Here is an 18,026-nt window from a genome sequence, read left to right as displayed (position 1 = left end):
GAGGGAGTAACAAACCGAGTGGACACAGGAGAGGCAGTGGATGTCACTGTGAGTGTCTGTGAGTGTGAATCTTGCCGGACAAGCCTGTTAGAGTTCTCAGAGGGAGTAACAAACCGAGTGGACACCGGAGTGGGTGTCACTGCGAGTGTCTGTGAGTGCGAATCCTGCCGGACAAGCCTGTTAGAGTTCTCAGAGGGAGTAACAAACGAGTGGACACAGGAGAGGCAGTGGATGTCTCTGTGAGTGTCTGTGAGTGTGAATCTTGCCGGACAAGCCTGTTAGAGTTCTCAGAGGGAGTAACAAACCGAGTGGACACAGGAGAGGCAGTGGATGCCACTGTGAGTGTCTGTGTGTGTGAATCTTGCCGGACAAGCCAGTTAGAGTTCTCAGAGGGAGTAACAAACCGAGTGGACACAGGAGGGGCAGTGGATGTCACTGTGAGTGTCTGTGTGTTTCAATCTTGCCGGACAAGCCTGTTAGAGTTCTCAGAGGGAGTAACAAACCGAGTGGACACAGGAGAGGCAGTGGAGGTCACTGTGAGTGTCTGTGAGTGTGAATCTTGCCGGACAAGCCTGTTAGAGTTCCCAGAGGGAGTAACAAACCGAGTGGACACAGGAGGGGCAGTGGATGCCACTGTGAGTGTCTGTGAGTGTAAATCTTGCCGGACCAGCCTGTTAGAGTTCTCGGAGGAAGTAACAAACCGAGTGGACACAGGAGAGGCAGAGGATGTCACTGTGAGTGTCTGTGAGTGTGAATCTTTCCGGACAAGCCTGTTAGAGTTCTCAGAGGAAGTAACAAACCGAGTGGACACAGGAGAGGCAGTGGATGTCACTGTGAGTGTCTGTGATTGTGAATCTTGCCGGACAATCCTGTTAGAGCTCTCAGAGGGAGTAGCAAACCGAGTGGACACAGGAGAGGCAGTGGATGTCACTGTGAGTGTCTGTGAGTGTGAGTCTTGCCGGACAAGCCTGTTAGAGTTTTCAGAGGAAGTAACAAACCGAGTGGACACAGGAGAGGCAGTGGATGTCACTGTGAGTGTCTGTGAGAGTGAATCTTGCCGGACAAGCCTGTTAGAGTTCTCAAAGGGAGTAACAAACCGAGTGGACACAGGAGAGGCAGTGGATGTCACTGTGAGTGTCTGTGAGTGTGAATCTTGCCGGACAAGCCTGTTAGAGTTCTCAGAGGAAGTAACAAACCGAGTGGACACAGGAGAGGCAGTGGATGTCACTGTGAGTGTCTGTGAGAGTGAATCTTGCCGGACAAGCCTGTTAGAGTTCTCAAAGGGAGTAACAAACCGAGTGGACACAGGAGAGGCAGTGGATGTCACTGTGAGTGTCTGTGAGAGTGAATCTTGCCGGACAAGCCTGTTAGAGTTCTCAAAGGGAGTAACAAACCGAGTGGACACAGGAGAGGCAGTGGATGTCACTGTGAGTGTCTGTGAGTGTGAATCTTGCCGGACAAGCCTGTTAGAGTTCTCAGAGGGAGTAACAAACCGAGTGGACACAGGAGAGGCAGTGGATGTCACTGTGAGTGTCTGTGAGATGGAATCTTGCCGGACAAGCCTGTTAGAGTTCTCAGAGGGAGTAACAAACCGAGTGGACACAGGAGAGGCAGTCTATGTCACTGTAAGTGTCTGTGAGAGTGAATCTTGCCGGACAAGCCTGTTAGAGTTCTCAGAGGGAGTAACAAACCGAGTGGACACAGGAGAGGCAGTGGATGTCACTGTGAGTGTCTGTGAGTGTGAATCTTGCCGGACAAGCCTGTTAGAGTTCTCAGATGGAGTAACAAACCGAGTTGACACAGGAGTGGGTGTCACTGTGAGTGTCTGTGAGTTTGAATCTTGCCGGACAAGCCTGTTAGAGTTCTCAGAGGGCGTAACAAACCGAGTGGACACAGGAGAGGCAGTGGATGCCACTGTAAGTGTCTGTGAGTGTGAATCTTGCCGGACAAGCCTGTTGGAGTTCTCAGAGTGAGTAACAAACCGAGTGGACACAGGAGAGGCAGTGGATGTCACTGTGAGTGTCTGTGAGTGTGAATCTTGCCGGACAAGCCTGTTAGAGTTCTCAGAGGGAGTAACAAACGAGTGGACACAGGAGAGGCAGTGGATGTCTCTGTGAGTGTCTGTGAGTGTGAATCTTGCCGGACAAGCCTGTTAGAGTTCTCAGAGGGAGTAACAAACCGAGTGGACACAGGAGAGGCAGTGGATGTCACTGTGAGTGTCTGTGAGTGTGAACCTTGCCGCACAAGCCTGTTGGAGTTCTCAGAGGAAGTAACAAACCGAGTGGACACAGGAGAGGCAGTGGATGTCCCTGTGAGTGTCTGTGAGTGTGAATCTTGCCGGACAAGCCTGTTAGAGTTCTCAGATGGAGTAACAAACCGAGTGGACACAGGAGTGGGTGTCACTGTGAGTGTCTGTGAGTTTGAATCTTGCCGGACAAGCCTGTTAGAGTTCTCAGAGGGCGTAACAAACCGAGTGGACACAGGAGAGGCAGTGGATGCCACTGTAAGTGTCTGTGAGTGTGAATCTTGCCGGACAAGCCTGTTGGAGTTCTCAGAGGGAGTAACAAACCGAGTGGACACAGGAGAGGCAGTGGATGTCACTGTGAGTGTCTGTGAGTGTGAATCTTGCCGGACAAGCCTGTTAGAGTTCTCAGAGGGAGTAACAAACCGAGTGGACACAGGAGTGGGTGTCACTGCGAGTGTCTGTGAGTGCGAATCCTGCCGGACAAGCCTGTTAGAGTTCTCAGAGGGAGTAACAAACGAGTGGACACAGGAGAGGCAGTGGATGTCTCTGTGAGTGTCTGTGAGTGTGAATCTTGCCGGACAAGCCTGTTAGAGTTCTCAGAGGGAGTAACAAACCGAGTGGACACAGGAGAGGCAGTGGATGCCACTGTGAGTGTCTGTGTGTGTGAATCTTGCCGGACAAGCCAGTTAGAGTTCTCAGAGGGAGTAACAAACCGAGTGGACACAGGAGGGGCAGTGGATGTCACTGTGAGTGTCTGTGTGTTTCAATCTTGCCGGACAAGCCTGTTAGAGTTCTCAGAGGGAGTAACAAACCGAGTGGACACAGGAGAGGCAGTGGAGGTCACTGTGAGTGTCTGTGAGTGTGAATCTTGCCGGACAAGCCTGTTAGAGTTCCCAGAGGGAGTAACAAACCGAGTGGACACAGGAGGGGCAGTGGATGCCACTGTGAGTGTCTGTGTGTGTGAATCTTTCCGGACAAGCCTGTTAGAGTTCTCAGAGGAAGTAACAAACCGAGTGGACACAGGAGAGGCAGTGGATGTCACTGTGAGTGTCTGTGATTGTGAATCTTGCCGGACAATCCTGTTAGAGCTCTCAGAGGGAGTAGCAAACCGAGTGGACACAGGAGAGGCAGTGGATGTCACTGTGAGTGTCTGTGAGTGTGAGTCTTGCCGGACAAGCCTGTAAGAGTTCTCAGAGGAAGTAACAAACCGAGTGGACACAGGAGAGGCAGTGGTTGTCACTGTGAGTGTCTGTGAGAGTGAATCTTGCCGGACAAGCCTGTTAGAGTTCTCAAAGGGAGTAACAAACCGAGTGGACACAGGAGAGGCAGTGGATGTCACTGTGAGTGTCTGTGAGTGTGAATCTTGCCGGACAAGCCTGTTAGAGTTCTCAGAGGAAGTAACAAACCGAGTGGACACAGGAGAGGCAGTGGATGTCACTGTGAGTGTCTGTGAGAGTGAATCTTGCCGGACAAGCCTGTTAGAGTTCTCAAAGGGAGTAACAAACCGAGTGGACACAGGAGAGGCAGTGGATGTCACTGTGAGTGTCTGTGAGAGTGAATCTTGCCGGACAAGCCTGTTAGAGTTCTCAAAGGGAGTAACAAACCGAGTGGACACAGGAGAGGCAGTGGATGTCACTGTGAGTGTCTGTGAGTGTGAATCTTGCCGGACAAGCCTGTTAGAGTTCTCAGAGGGAGTAACAAACCGAGTGGACACAGGAGAGGCAGTGGATGTCACTGTGAGTGTCTATGAGGGTGAATCTTGCCGGACAAGCCTGTTAGAGTTCTCAGAGGAAGTAACAAACCGAGTGGACACAGGAGAGGCAGTGGATGTCACTGTGAGTGTCTGTGAGAGTGAATCTTGCCGGACAAGCCTGTTAGAGTTCTCAAAGGGAGTAACAAACCGAGTGGACACAGGAGAGGCAGTGGATGTCACTGTGAGTGTCTGTGAGTGTGAATCTTGCCGGACAAGCCTGTTAGAGTTCTCAGAGGGAGTAACAAACCGAGTGGACACAGGAGAGGCAGTGGATGTCACTGTGAGTGTCTGTGAGATGGAATCTTGCCGGACAAGCCTGTTAGAGTTCTCAGAGGGAGTAACAAACCGAGTGGACACAGGAGAGGCAGTCTATGTCACTGTAAGTGTCTGTGAGAGTGAATCTTGCCGGACAAGCCTGTTAGAGTTCTCAGAGGGAGTAACAAACCGAGTGGACACAGGAGAGGCAGTGGTTGTCACTGTGAGTGTCTGTGAGTGTGAATCTTGCCGGACAAGCCTGTTAGAGTTCTCAGAGGAAGTAACAAACTGAGTGGACACAGGAGAGGCAGTGGATGTCACTGTGAGAGTCTGTGAGTGTGAATCTTGCCGGACAAGCCTGTTAGAGTTCCCAGAGGGAGTAACAAACCGAGTGGACACAGGAGAGGCAGTGGATGTCACTGTGAGTGTCTGTGAGTGTGCATCTTGCCGGACAAGCCTGTTAGAGTTCTCAGAGGGAGTAACAAACCGAGTGGACACAGGAGTGGGTGTCACTGCGAGTGTCTGTGAGTGCGAATCCTGCCGGACAAGCCTGTTAGAGTTCTCAGAGGGAGTAACAAACGAGTGGACACAGGAGAGGCAGTGGATGTCTCTGTGAGTGTCTGTGAGTGTGAATCTTGCCGGACAAGCCTGTTAGAGTTCTCAGAGGGAGTAACAAACCGAGTGGACACAGGAGAGGCAGTGGATGTCACTGTGAGTGTCTGTGAGTGTGAAGCTTGCCGCACAAGCCTGTTGGAGTTCTCAGAGGAAGTAACAAACCGAGTGGACACAGGAGAGGCAGTGGATGTCCCTGTGAGTGTCTGTGAGTGTGAATCTTGCCGGACAAGCGTGTTAGAGTTCTCAGAGGGAGTAACAAACCGAGTGGACACAGGAGAGGCAGTGGATGTCACTGTGAGTGTCTGTGAGTGTGAACCTTGCCGCACAAGCCTGTTGGAGTTCTCAGAGGAAGTAACAAACCGAGTGGACACAGGAGAGGCAGTGGATGTCACTGTGAGTGTCTGTGATTGTGAATCTTGCCGGACAATCCTGTTAGAGCTCTCAGAGGGAGTAGCAAACCGAGTGGACACAGGAGAGGCAGTGGATGTCACTGTGAGTGTCTGTGAGTGTGAGTCTTGCCGGACAAGCCTGCTAGAGTTCTCAGAGGGAGTAACAAACGAGTGGACACAGGAGAGGCAGTGGATGTCTCTGTGAGTGTCTGTGAGTGTGCATCTTGCCGGACAAGCCTGTTAGAGTTCTCAGAGGGAGTAACAAACCGAGTGGACACAGGAGAGGCAGTGGATGTCACTATGAGTGTCTGTGAGTGTGAACCTTGCCGCACAAGCCTGTTGGAGTTCTCAGAGGAAGTAACAAACCGAGTGGACACAGGAGAGGCAGTGGATGTCCCTGTGAGTGTCTGTGAGTGTGAATCTTGCCGGACAAGCCTGTTAGAGTTCTCAGATGGAGTAACAAACCGAGTGGACACAGGAGTGGGTGTCACTGTGAGTGTCTGTGAGTTTGAATCTTGCCGGACAAGCCTGTTAGAGTTCTCAGAGGGCGTAACAAACCGAGTGGACACAGGAGAGGCAGTGGATGCCACTGTAAGTGTCTGTGAGTGTGAATCTTGCCGGACAAGCCTGTTGGAGTTCTCAGAGGGAGTAACAAACCGAGTGGACACAGGAGAGGCAGTGGATGTCACTGTGAGTGTCTGTGAGTGTGAATCTTGCCGGACAAGCCTGTTAGAGTTCTCAGAGGGAGTAACAAACCGAGTGGACACAGGAGAGGCAGTGGATGTCACTGTGAGTGTCTGTGAGATGGAATCTTGCCGGACAAGCCTGTTAGAGTTCTCAGAGGGAGTAACAAACCGAGTGGACACAGGAGAGGCAGTCTATGTCACTGTAAGTGTCTGTGAGAGTGAATCTTGCCGGACAAGCCTGTTAGAGTTCTCAGAGGGAGTAACAAACCGAGTGGACACAGAGAGGCTGTGGAGGTCACAGTGAGTATCTGTGAGTGTGAATCTTGCCGGACAAGCCTGTTAGAGTTCTCAGAGGGAGTAACAAACCGAGTGGACACAGGAGAGGCAGTGGATGTCACTGTGAGTGTCTGTGAGTGTGAATCTTGCCGGACAAGCCTGTTAGAGTTCTCAGAGGAAGTAACAAACTGAGTGGACACAGGAGAGGCAGTGGATGTCACTGTGAGAGTCTGTGAGTGTGAATCTTGCCGGACAAGCCTGTTAGAGTTCCCAGAGGGAGTAACAAACCGAGTGGACACAGGAGAGGCAGTGGATGTCACTGTGAGTGTCTGTGAGTGTGAATCTTGCCGGACAAGCCTGTTAGAGTTCTCAGAGGGAGTAACAAACCGAGTGGACACAGGAGTGGGTGTCACTGCGAGTGTCTGTGAGTGCGAATCCTGCCGGACAAGCCTGTTAGAGTTCTCAGAGGGAGTAACAAACGAGTGGACACAGGAGAGGCAGTGGATGTCTCTGTGAGTGTCTGTGAGTGTGAATCTTGCCGGACAAGCCTGTTAGAGTTCTCAGAGGGAGTAACAAACCGAGTGGACACAGGAGAGGCAGTGGATGCCACTGTGAGTGTCTGTGTGTGTGAATCTTGCCGGACAAGCCAGTTAGAGTTCTCAGAGGGAGTAACAAACCGAGTGGACACAGGAGGGGCAGTGGATGTCACTGTGAGTGTCTGTGTGTTTCAATCTTGCCGGACAAGCCTGTTAGAGTTCTCAGAGGGAGTAACAAACCGAGTGGACACAGGAGAGGCAGTGGAGGTCACTGTGAGTGTCTGTGAGAGTGAATCTTGCCGGACAAGCCTGTTAGAGTTCTCAAAGGGAGTAACAAACCGAGTGGACACAGGAGAGGCAGTGGATGTCACTGTGAGTGTCTGTGAGTGTGAATCTTGCCGGACAAGCCTGTTAGAGTTCTCAGAGGGAGTAACAAACCGAGTGGACACAGCAGAGGCAGTGGATGTCACTGTGAGTGTCTGTGAGATGGAATCCTGCCGGACAAGCCTGTTAGAGTTCTCAGAGGGAGTAACAAACCGAGTGGACACAGGAGAGGCAGTCTATGTCACTGTAAGTGTCTGTGAGAGTGAATCTTGCCGGACAAGCCTGTTAGAGTTCTCAGAGGGAGTAACAAACCGAGTGGACACAGAGAGGCTGTGGATGTCACAGTGAGTATCTGTGAGTGTGATTCTTGCCGGACAAGCCTGTTAGAGTTCTCAGAGGGAGTAACAAACCGAGTGGACACAGGAGAGGCAGTGGATGTCACTGTGAGTGTCTGTGAGTGTGAATCTTGCCGGTCAAGCCTGTTAGAGTTCTCAGAGGAAGTAACAAACCGAGTGGACACAGGAGTGGGTGTCACTGCGAGTGTCTGTGAGTGCGAATCCTGCCGGACAAGCCTGTTAGAGTTCTCAGAGGGAGTAACAAACGAGTGGACACAGGAGAGGCAGTGGATGTCTCTGTGAGTGTCTGTGAGTGTGAATCTTGCCGGACAAGCCTGTTAGAGTTCTCAGAGAGAGTAACAAACCGAGTGGACACAGCAGAGGCAGTGGATGTCACTGTGAGTGTCTGTGAGATGGAATCTTGCCGGACAAGCCGGTTAGAGTTCTCAGAGGGAGTAACAAACCGGGTGGACACAGGAGAGGCAGTCTATGTCACTGTAAGTGTCTGTGAGAGTGAATCTTGCCGGGCAAGCCTGTTAGAGTTCTCAGAGGGAGTAACAAACCGAGTGGACACAGAGAGGCTGTGGATGTCACAGTGAGTATCTGTGAGTGTGAATCTTGCCGGACAAGCCTGTTAGAGTTCTCAGAGGGAGTAACAAACCGAGTGGACACAGGAGAGGCAGTGGATGTCACTGTGAGTGTCTGTGAGTGTGAATCTTGCCGGACAAGCCTGTTAGAGTTCTCAGAGGAAGTAACAAACTGAGTGGACACAGGAGAGGCAGTGGATGTCACTGTGAGAGTCTGTGAGTGTGAATCTTGCCGGACAAGCCTGTTAGAGTTCCCAGAGGGAGTAACAAACCGAGTGGACACAGGAGAGGCAGTGGATGTCACTGTGAGTGTCTGTGAGTGTGAATCTTGCCGGACAAGCCTGTTAGAGTTCTCAGAGGGAGTAACAAACCGAGTGGACACCGGAGTGGGTGTCACTGCGAGTGTCTGTGAGTGCGAATCCTGCCGGACAAGCCTGTTAGAGTTCTCAGAGGGAGTAACAAACGAGTGGACACAGGAGAGGCAGTGGATGTCTCTGTGAGTGTCTGTGAGTGTGAATCTTGCCGGACAAGCCTGTTAGAGTTCTCAGAGGGAGTAACAAACCGAGTGGACACAGGAGAGGCAGTGGATGCCACTGTGAGTGTCTGTGTGTGTGAATCTTGCCGGACAAGCCAGTTAGAGTTCTCAGAGGGAGTAACAAACCGAGTGGACACAGGAGGGGCAGTGGATGTCACTGTGAGTGTCTGTGTGTTTCAATCTTGCCGGACAAGCCTGTTAGAGTTCTCAGAGGGAGTAACAAACCGAGTGGACACAGGAGAGGCAGTGGAGGTCACTGTGAGTGTCTGTGAGTGTGAATCTTGCCGGACAAGCCTGTTAGAGTTCCCAGAGGGAGTAACAAACCGAGTGGACACAGGAGGGGCAGTGGATGCCACTGTGAGTGTCTGTGAGTGTAAATCTTGCCGGACCAGCCTGTTAGAGTTCTCGGAGGAAGTAACAAACCGAGTGGACACAGGAGAGGCAGAGGATGTCACTGTGAGTGTCTGTGAGTGTGAATCTTTCCGGACAAGCCTGTTAGAGTTCTCAGAGGAAGTAACAAACCGAGTGGACACAGGAGAGGCTGTGGATGTCACTGTGAGTGTCTGTGATTGTGAATCTTGCCGGACAATCCTGTTAGAGCTCTCAGAGGGAGTAACAAACCGAGTGGACACAGGAGAGGCAGTGGATGTCACTGTGAGTGTCTGTGAGTGTGAATCTTGCCGGACAAGCCTGTTGGAGTTCTCAGAGGAAGTAACAAACCGAATGGACACAGGAGAGGCAGTGGATGTCACTGTGAGTGTCTGTGATTGTGAATCTTGCCGGACAATCCTGTTAGAGCTCTCAGAGGGAGTAGCAAACCGAGTGGACACAGGAGAGGCAGTGGATGTCACTGTGAGTGTCTGTGAGTGTGAGTCTTGCCGGACAAGCCTGTTAGAGTTCTCAGAGGAAGTAACAAACCGAGTGGACACAGGAGAGGCAGTGGATGTCACTGTGAGTGTCTGTGAGAGTGAATCTTGCCGGACAAGCCTGTTAGAGTTCTCAAAGGGAGTAACAAACCGAGTGGACACAGGAGAGGCAGTGGATGTCACTGTGAGTGTCTGTGAGTGTGAATCTTGCCGGACAAGCCTGTTAGAGTTCTCAGAGGAAGTAACAAACCGAGTGGACACAGGAGAGGCAGTGGATGTCACTGTGAGTGTCTGTGAGAGTGAATCTTGCCGGACAAGCCTGTTAGAGTTCTCAAAGGGAGTAACAAACCGAGTGGACACAGGAGAGGCAGTGGATGTCACTGTGAGTGTCTGTGAGAGTGAATCTTGCCGGACAAGCCTGTTAGAGTTCTCAAAGGGAGTAACAAACCGAGTGGACACAGGAGAGGCAGTGGATGTCCCTGTGAGTGTCTGTGAGTGTGAATCTTGCCGGACAAGCCTGTTAGAGTTCTCAGATGGAGTAACAAACCGAGTGGACACAGGAGTGGGTGTCACTGTGAGTGTCTGTGAGTTTGAATCTTGCCGGACAAGCCTGTTAGAGTTCTCAGAGGGCGTAACAAACCGAGTGGACACAGGAGAGGCAGTGGATGCCACTGTAAGTGTCTGTGAGTGTGAATCTTGCCGGACAAGCCTGTTGGAGTTCTCAGAGGGAGTAACAAACCGAGTGGACACAGGAGAGGCAGTGGATGTCACTGTGAGTGTCTGTGAGTGTGAATCTTGCCGGACAAGCCTGTTAGAGTTCTCAGAGGGAGTAACAAACCGAGTGGACACAGGAGTGGGTGTCACTGCGAGTGTCTGTGAGTGCGAATCCTGCCGGACAAGCCTGTTAGAGTTCTCAGAGGGAGTAACAAACGAGTGGACACAGGAGAGGCAGTGGATGTCTCTGTGAGTGTCTGTGAGTGTGAATCTTGCCGGACAAGCCTGTTAGAGTTCTCAGAGGGAGTAACAAACCGAGTGGACACAGGAGAGGCAGTGGATGCCACTGTGAGTGTCTGTGTGTGTGAATCTTGCCGGACAAGCCAGTTAGAGTTCTCAGAGGGAGTAACAAACCGAGTGGACACAGGAGGGGCAGTGGATGTCACTGTGAGTGTCTGTGTGTTTCAATCTTGCCGGACAAGCCTGTTAGAGTTCTCAGAGGGAGTAACAAACCGAGTGGACACAGGAGAGGCAGTGGAGGTCACTGTGAGTGTCTGTGAGTGTGAATCTTGCCGGACAAGCCTGTTAGAGTTCCCAGAGGGAGTAACAAACCGAGTGGACACAGGAGGGGCAGTGGATGCCACTGTGAGTGTCTGTGTGTGTGAATCTTTCCGGACAAGCCTGTTAGAGTTCTCAGAGGAAGTAACAAACCGAGTGGACACAGGAGAGGCAGTGGATGTCACTGTGAGTGTCTGTGATTGTGAATCTTGCCGGACAATCCTGTTAGAGCTCTCAGAGGGAGTAGCAAACCGAGTGGACACAGGAGAGGCAGTGGATGTCACTGTGAGTGTCTGTGAGTGTGAGTCTTGCCGGACAAGCCTGTAAGAGTTCTCAGAGGAAGTAACAAACCGAGTGGACACAGGAGAGGCAGTGGTTGTCACTGTGAGTGTCTGTGAGAGTGAATCTTGCCGGACAAGCCTGTTAGAGTTCTCAAAGGGAGTAACAAACCGAGTGGACACAGGAGAGGCAGTGGATGTCACTGTGAGTGTCTGTGAGTGTGAATCTTGCCGGACAAGCCTGTTAGAGTTCTCAGAGGAAGTAACAAACCGAGTGGACACAGGAGAGGCAGTGGATGTCACTGTGAGTGTCTGTGAGAGTGAATCTTGCCGGACAAGCCTGTTAGAGTTCTCAAAGGGAGTAACAAACCGAGTGGACACAGGAGAGGCAGTGGATGTCACTGTGAGTGTCTGTGAGAGTGAATCTTGCCGGACAAGCCTGTTAGAGTTCTCAAAGGGAGTAACAAACCGAGTGGACACAGGAGAGGCAGTGGATGTCACTGTGAGTGTCTGTGAGTGTGAATCTTGCCGGACAAGCCTGTTAGAGTTCTCAGAGGGAGTAACAAACCGAGTGGACACAGGAGAGGCAGTGGATGTCACTGTGAGTATCTGTGAGTGTGAATCTTGCCGGACAAGCCTGTTGGAGTTCTCAGAGGGAGTAACAAACCGAGTGGACACAGGAGAGGCAGTGGATGTCACTGTGAGTGTCTATGAGGGTGAATCTTGCCGGACAAGCCTGTTAGAGTTCTCAGAGGAAGTAACAAACCGAGTGGACACAGGAGAGGCAGTGGATGTCACTGTGAGTGTCTGTGAGAGTGAATCTTGCCGGACAAGCCTGTTAGAGTTCTCAAAGGGAGTAACAAACCGAGTGGACACAGGAGAGGCAGTGGATGTCACTGTGAGTGTCTGTGAGTGTGAATCTTGCCGGACAAGCCTGTTAGAGTTCTCAGAGGGAGTAACAAACCGAGTGGACACAGGAGAGGCAGTGGATGTCACTGTGAGTGTCTGTGAGATGGAATCTTGCCGGACAAGCCTGTTAGAGTTCTCAGAGGGAGTAACAAACCGAGTGGACACAGGAGAGGCAGTCTATGTCACTGTAAGTGTCTGTGAGAGTGAATCTTGCCGGACAAGCCTGTTAGAGTTCTCAGAGGGAGTAACATACCGAGTGGACACAGGAGAGGCAGTGGTTGTCACTGTGAGTGTCTGTGAGTGTGAATCTTGCCGGACAAGCCTGTTAGAGTTCTCAGAGGAAGTAACAAACTGAGTGGACACAGGAGAGGCAGTGGATGTCACTGTGAGAGTCTGTGAGTGTGAATCTTGCCGGACAAGCCTGTTAGAGTTCCCAGAGGGAGTAACAAACCGAGTGGACACAGGAGAGGCAGTGGATGTCACTGTGAGTGTCTGTGAGTGTGAATCTTGCCGGACAAGCCTGTTAGAGTTCTCAGAGGGAGTAACAAACCGAGTGGACACAGGAGTGGGTGTCACTGCGAGTGTCTGTGAGTGCGAATCCTGCCGGACAAGCCTGTTAGAGTTCTCAGAGGGAGTAACAAACGAGTGGACACAGGAGAGGCAGTGGATGTCTCTGTGAGTGTCTGTGAGTGTGAATATTGCCGGACAAGCCTGTTAGAGTTCTCAGAGGGAGTAACAAACCGAGTGGACACAGGAGAGGCAGTGGATGTCACTGTGAGTGTCTGTGAGTGTGAAGCTTGCCGCACAAGCCTGTTGGAGTTCTCAGAGGAAGTAACAAACCGAGTGGACACAGGAGAGGCAGTGGATGTCCCTGTGAGTGTCTGTGAGTGTGAATCTTGCCGGACAAGCCTGTTAGAGTTCTCAGATGGAGTAACAAACCGAGTGGACACAGGAGTGGGTGTCACTGTGAGTGTCTGTGAGTTTGAATCTTGCCGGACAAGCCTGTTAGAGTTCTCAGAGGGCGTAACAAACCGAGTGGACACAGGAGAGGCAGTGGATGCCACTGTAAGTGTCTGTGAGTGTGAATCTTGCCGGACAAGCCTGTTGGAGTTCTCAGAGGGAGTAACAAACCGAGTGGACACAGGAGAGGCAGTGGATGTCACTGTGAGTGTCTGTGAGTGTGAATCTTGCCGGACAAGCCTGTTAGAGTTCTCAGAGGGAGTAACAAACGAGTGGACACAGGAGAGGCAGTGGATGTCTCTGTGAGTGTCTGTGAGTGTGAATCTTGCCGGACAAGCCTGTTAGAGTTCTCAGAGGGAGTAACAAACCGAGTGGACACAGGAGAGGCAGTGGATGTCACTGTGAGTGTCTGTGAGTGTGAACCTTGCCGCACAAGCCTGTTGGAGTTCTCAGAGGAAGTAACAAACCGAGTGGACACAGGAGAGGCAGTGGATGTCACTGTGAGTGTCTGTGATTGTGAATCTTGCCGGACAATCCTGTTAGAGCTCTCAGAGGGAGTAGCAAACCGAGTGGACACAGGAGAGGCAGTGGATGTCACTGTGAGTGTCCGTGAGTGTGAGTCTTGCCGGACAAGCCTGCTAGAGTTCTCAGAGGAAGTAACAAACCGAGTGGACACAGGAGAGGCAGTGGATGTCACTGTGAGTGTCTGTGAGAGTGAATCTTGCCGGACAAGCCTGTTAGAGTTCTCAAAGGGAGTAACAAACCGAGTGGACACAGGAGAGGCAGTGGATGTCACTGTGAGTGTCTGTGAGTGTGAATCTTGCCGGACAAGCCTGTTAGAGTTCTCAGAGGAAGTAACAAACCGAGTGGACACAGGAGAGGCAGTGGATGTCACTGTGAGTGTCTGTGAGAGTGAATCTTGCCGGACAAGCCTGTTAGAGTTCTCAAAGGGAGTAACAAACCGAGTGGACACAGGAGAGGCAGTGGATGTCACTGTGAGTGTCTGTGAGAGTGAATCTTGCCGGACAAGCCTGTTAGAGTTCTCAAAGGGAGTAACAAACCGAGTGGACACAGGAGAGGCAGTGGATGTCACTGTGAGTGTCTGTGAGTGTGAATCTTGCCGGACAAGCCTGTTAGAGTTCTCAGAGGAAGTAACAAACCGAGTGGACACAGGAGAGGCAGTGGATGTCACTGTGAGTGTCTGTGAGATGGAATCTTGCCGGACAAGCCTGTTAGAGTTCTCAGAGGGAGTAACAAACCGAGTGGACACAGGAGAGGCAGTCTATGTCACTGTAAGTGTCTGTGAGAGTGAATCATGCCGGACAAGCCTGTTAGAGTTCTCAGAGGGAGTAACAAACCGAGTGGACACAGGAGAGGCAGTGGATGTCACTGTGAGTGTCTGTGAGTGTGAATCTTGCCGGACAAGCCTGTTAGAGTTCTCAGAGGAAGTAACAAACTGAGTGGACACAGGAGAGGCAGTGGATGTCACTGTGAGAGTCTGTGAGTGTGAATCTTGCCGGACAAGCCTGTTAGAGTTCCCAGAGGGAGTAACAAACCGAGTGGACACAGGAGAGGCAGTGGATGTCACTGTGAGTGTCTGTGAGTGTGAATCTTGACGGACAAGCCTGTTAGAGTTCTCAGAGGGAGTAACAAACCGAGTGGACACAGGAGTGGGTGTCACTGCGAGTGTCTGTGAGTGCGAATCCTGCCGGACAAGCCTGTTAGAGTTCTCAGAGGGAGTAACAAACGAGTGGACACAGGAGAGGCAGTGGATGTCTCTGTGAGTGTCTGTGAGTGTGAATCTTGCCGGACAAGCCTGTTAGAGTTCTCAGAGGGAGTAACAAACCGAGTGGACACAGGAGAGGCAGTGGATGTCACTGTGAGTGTCTGTGAGTGTGAAGCTTGCCGCACAAGCCTGTTGGAGTTCTCAGATGGAGTAACAAACCGAGTGGACACGGGAGAGGCAGTGGATGTCACTGTGAGTGTCTGTGAGTGTGAATCTTGCCGGACAAGCCTGTTAGAGTTCTCAGATGGAGTAACAAACCGAGTTGACACAGGAGTGGGTGTCACTGTGAGTGTCTGTGAGTTTGAATCTTGCCGGACAAGCCTGTTAGAGTTCTCAGAGGGCGTAACAAACCGAGTGGACACAGGAGAGGCAGTGGATGCCACTGTAAGTGTCTGTGAGTGTGAATCTTGCCGGACAAGCCTGTTGGAGTTCTCAGAGGGAGTAACAAACCGAGTGGACACAGGAGAGGCAGTGGATGTCACTGTGAGTGTCTGTGAGTGTGAATCTTGCCGGACAAGCCTGTTAGAGTTCTCAGAGGGAGTAACAAACGAGTGGACACAGGAGAGGCAGTGGATGTCTCTGTGAGTGTCTGTGAGTGTGAATCTTGCCGGACAAGCCTGTTAGAGTTCTCAGAGGGAGTAACAAACCGAGTGGACACAGGAGAGGCAGTGGATGTCACTGTGAGTGTCTGTGAGTGTGAACCTTGCCGCACAAGCCTGTTGGAGTTCTCAGAGGAAGTAACAAACCGAGTGGACACAGGAGAGGCAGTGGATGTCCCTGTGAGTGTCTGTGAGTGTGAATCTTGCCGGACAAGCCTGTTAGAGTTCTCAGATGGAGTAACAAACCGAGTGGACACAGGAGTGGGTGTCACTGTGAGTGTCTGTGAGTTTGAATCTTGCCGGACAAGCCTGTTAGAGTTCTCAGAGGGCGTAACAAACCGAGTGGACACAGGAGAGGCAGTGGATGCCACTGTAAGTGTCTGTGAGTGTGAATCTTGCCGGACAAGCCTGTTGGAGTTCTCAGAGGGAGTAACAAACCGAGTGGACACAGGAGAGGCAGTGGATGTCACTGTGAGTGTCTGTGAGTGTGAATCTTGCCGGACAAGCCTGTTAGAGTTCTCAGAGGGAGTAACAAACCGAGTGGACACAGGAGTGGGTGTCACTGCGAGTGTCTGTGAGTGCGAATCCTGCCGGACAAGCCTGTTAGAGTTCTCAGAGGGAGTAACAAACGAGTGGACACAGGAGAGGCAGTGGATGTCTCTGTGAGTGTCTGTGAGTGTGAATCTTGCCGGACAAGCCTGTTAGAGTTCTCAGAGGGAGTAACAAACCGAGTGGAAACAGGAGAGGCAGTGGATGCCACTGTGAGTGTCTGTGTGTGTGAATCTTGCCGGACAAGCCAGTTAGAGTTCTCAGAGGGAGTAACAAACCGAGTGGACACAGGAGAGGCAGTCTATGTCACTGTAAGTGTCTGTGAGAGTGAATCTTGCCGGACAAGCCTGTTAGAGTTCTCAGAGGGAGTAACAAACCGAGTGGACACAGGAGAGGCAGTGGATGTCACTGTGAGTGTCTGTGAGTGTGAATCTTGCCGGACAAGCCTGTTAGAGTTCTCAGAGGAAGTAACAAACTGAGTGGACACAGGAGAGGCAGTGGATGTCACTGTGAGAGTCTGTGAGTGTGAATCTTGCCGGACAAGCCTGTTAGAGTTCCCAGAGGGAGTAACAAACCGAGTGGACACAGGAGAGGCAGTGGATGTCACTGTGAGTGTCTGTGAGTGTGAATCTTGCCGGACAAGCCTGTTAGAGTTCTCAGAGGGAGTAACAAACCGAGTGGACACAGGAGTGGGTGTCACTGCGAGTGTCTGTGAGTGCGAATCCTGCCGGACAAGCCTGTTAGAGTTCTCAGAGGGAGTAACAAACGAGTGGACACAGGAGAGGCAGTGGATGTCTCTGTGAGTGTCTGTGAGTGTGAATCTTGCCGGACAAGCCTGTTAGAGTTCTCAGAGGGAGTAACAAACCGAGTGGACACAGGAGAGGCAGTGGATGTCACTGTGAGTGTCTGTGAGTGTGAAGCTTGCCGCACAAGCCTGTTGGAGTTCTCAGAGGAAGTAACAAACCGAGTGGACACAGGAGAGGCAGTGGATGTCCCTGTGAGTGTCTGTGAGTGTGAATCTTGCCGGACAAGCCTGTTAGAGTTCTCAGATGGAGTAACAAACCGAGTTGACACAGGAGTGGGTGTCACTGTGAGTGTCTGTGAGTTTGAATCTTGCCGGACAAGCCTGTTAGAGTTCTCAGAGGGCGTAACAAACCGAGTGGACACAGGAGAGGCAGTGGATGCCACTGTAAGTGTCTGTGAGTGTGAATCTTGCCGGACAAGCCTGTTGGAGTTCTCAGAGGGAGTAACAAACCGAGTGGACACAGGAGAGGCAGTGGATGTCACTGTTAGTGTCTGTGAGTGTGAATCTTGCCGGACAAGCCTGTTAGAGTTCTCAGAGGGAGTAACAAACGAGTGGACACAGGAGAGGCAGTGGATGTCTCTGTGAGTGTCTGTGAGTGTGAATCTTGCCGGACAAGCCTGTTAGAGTTCTCAGAGGGAGTAACAAACCGAGTGGACACAGGAGAGGCAGTGGATGTCACTGTGAGTGTCTGTGAGTGTGAACCTTGCCGCACAAGCCTGTTGGAGTTCTCAGAGGAAGTAACAAACCGAGTGGACACAGGAGAGGCAGTGGATGTCCCTGTGAGTGTCTGTGAGTGTGAATCTTGCCGGACAAGCCTGTTAGAGTTCTCAGATGGAGTAACAAACCGAGTGGACACAGGAGTGGGTGTCACTGTGAGTGTCTGTGAGTTTGAATCTTGCCGGACAAGACTGTTAGAGTTCTCAGAGGGCGTAACAAACCGAGTGGACACAGGAGAGGCAGTGGATGCCACTGTAAGTGTCTGTGAGTGTGAATCTTGCCGGACAAGCCTGTTGGAGTTCTCAGAGGGAGTAACAAACCGAGTGGACACAGGAGAGGCTGTGGATGTCACTGTGAGTGTCTGTGAGTGTGAATCTTGCCGGACAAGCCTGTTAGAGTTCTCAGAGGGAGTAACAAACCGAGTGGACACAGGAGTGGGTGTCACTGCGAGTGTCTGTGAGTGCGAATCCTGCCGGACAAGCCTGTTAGAGTTCTCAGAGGGAGTAACAAACGAGTGGACACAGGAGAGGCAGTGGATGTCTCTGTGAGTGTCTGTGAGTGTGAATCTTGCCGGACAAGCCTGTTAGAGTTCTCAGAGGGAGTAACAAACCGAGTGGACACAGGAGAGGCAGTGGATGCCACTGTGAGTGTCTGTGTGTGTGAATCTTGCCGGACAAGCCAGTTAGAGTTCTCAGAGGGAGTAACAAACCGAGTGGACACAGGAGGGGCAGTGGATGTCACTGTGAGTG

The sequence above is a fragment of the Hemitrygon akajei genome, unplaced genomic scaffold (genome assembly GCF_048418815.1).
Source record: "Hemitrygon akajei unplaced genomic scaffold, sHemAka1.3 Scf000033, whole genome shotgun sequence".
Taxonomy (NCBI): domain Eukaryota; kingdom Metazoa; phylum Chordata; class Chondrichthyes; order Myliobatiformes; family Dasyatidae; genus Hemitrygon; species Hemitrygon akajei.
This window is presented reverse-complemented; position numbering follows the sequence as displayed.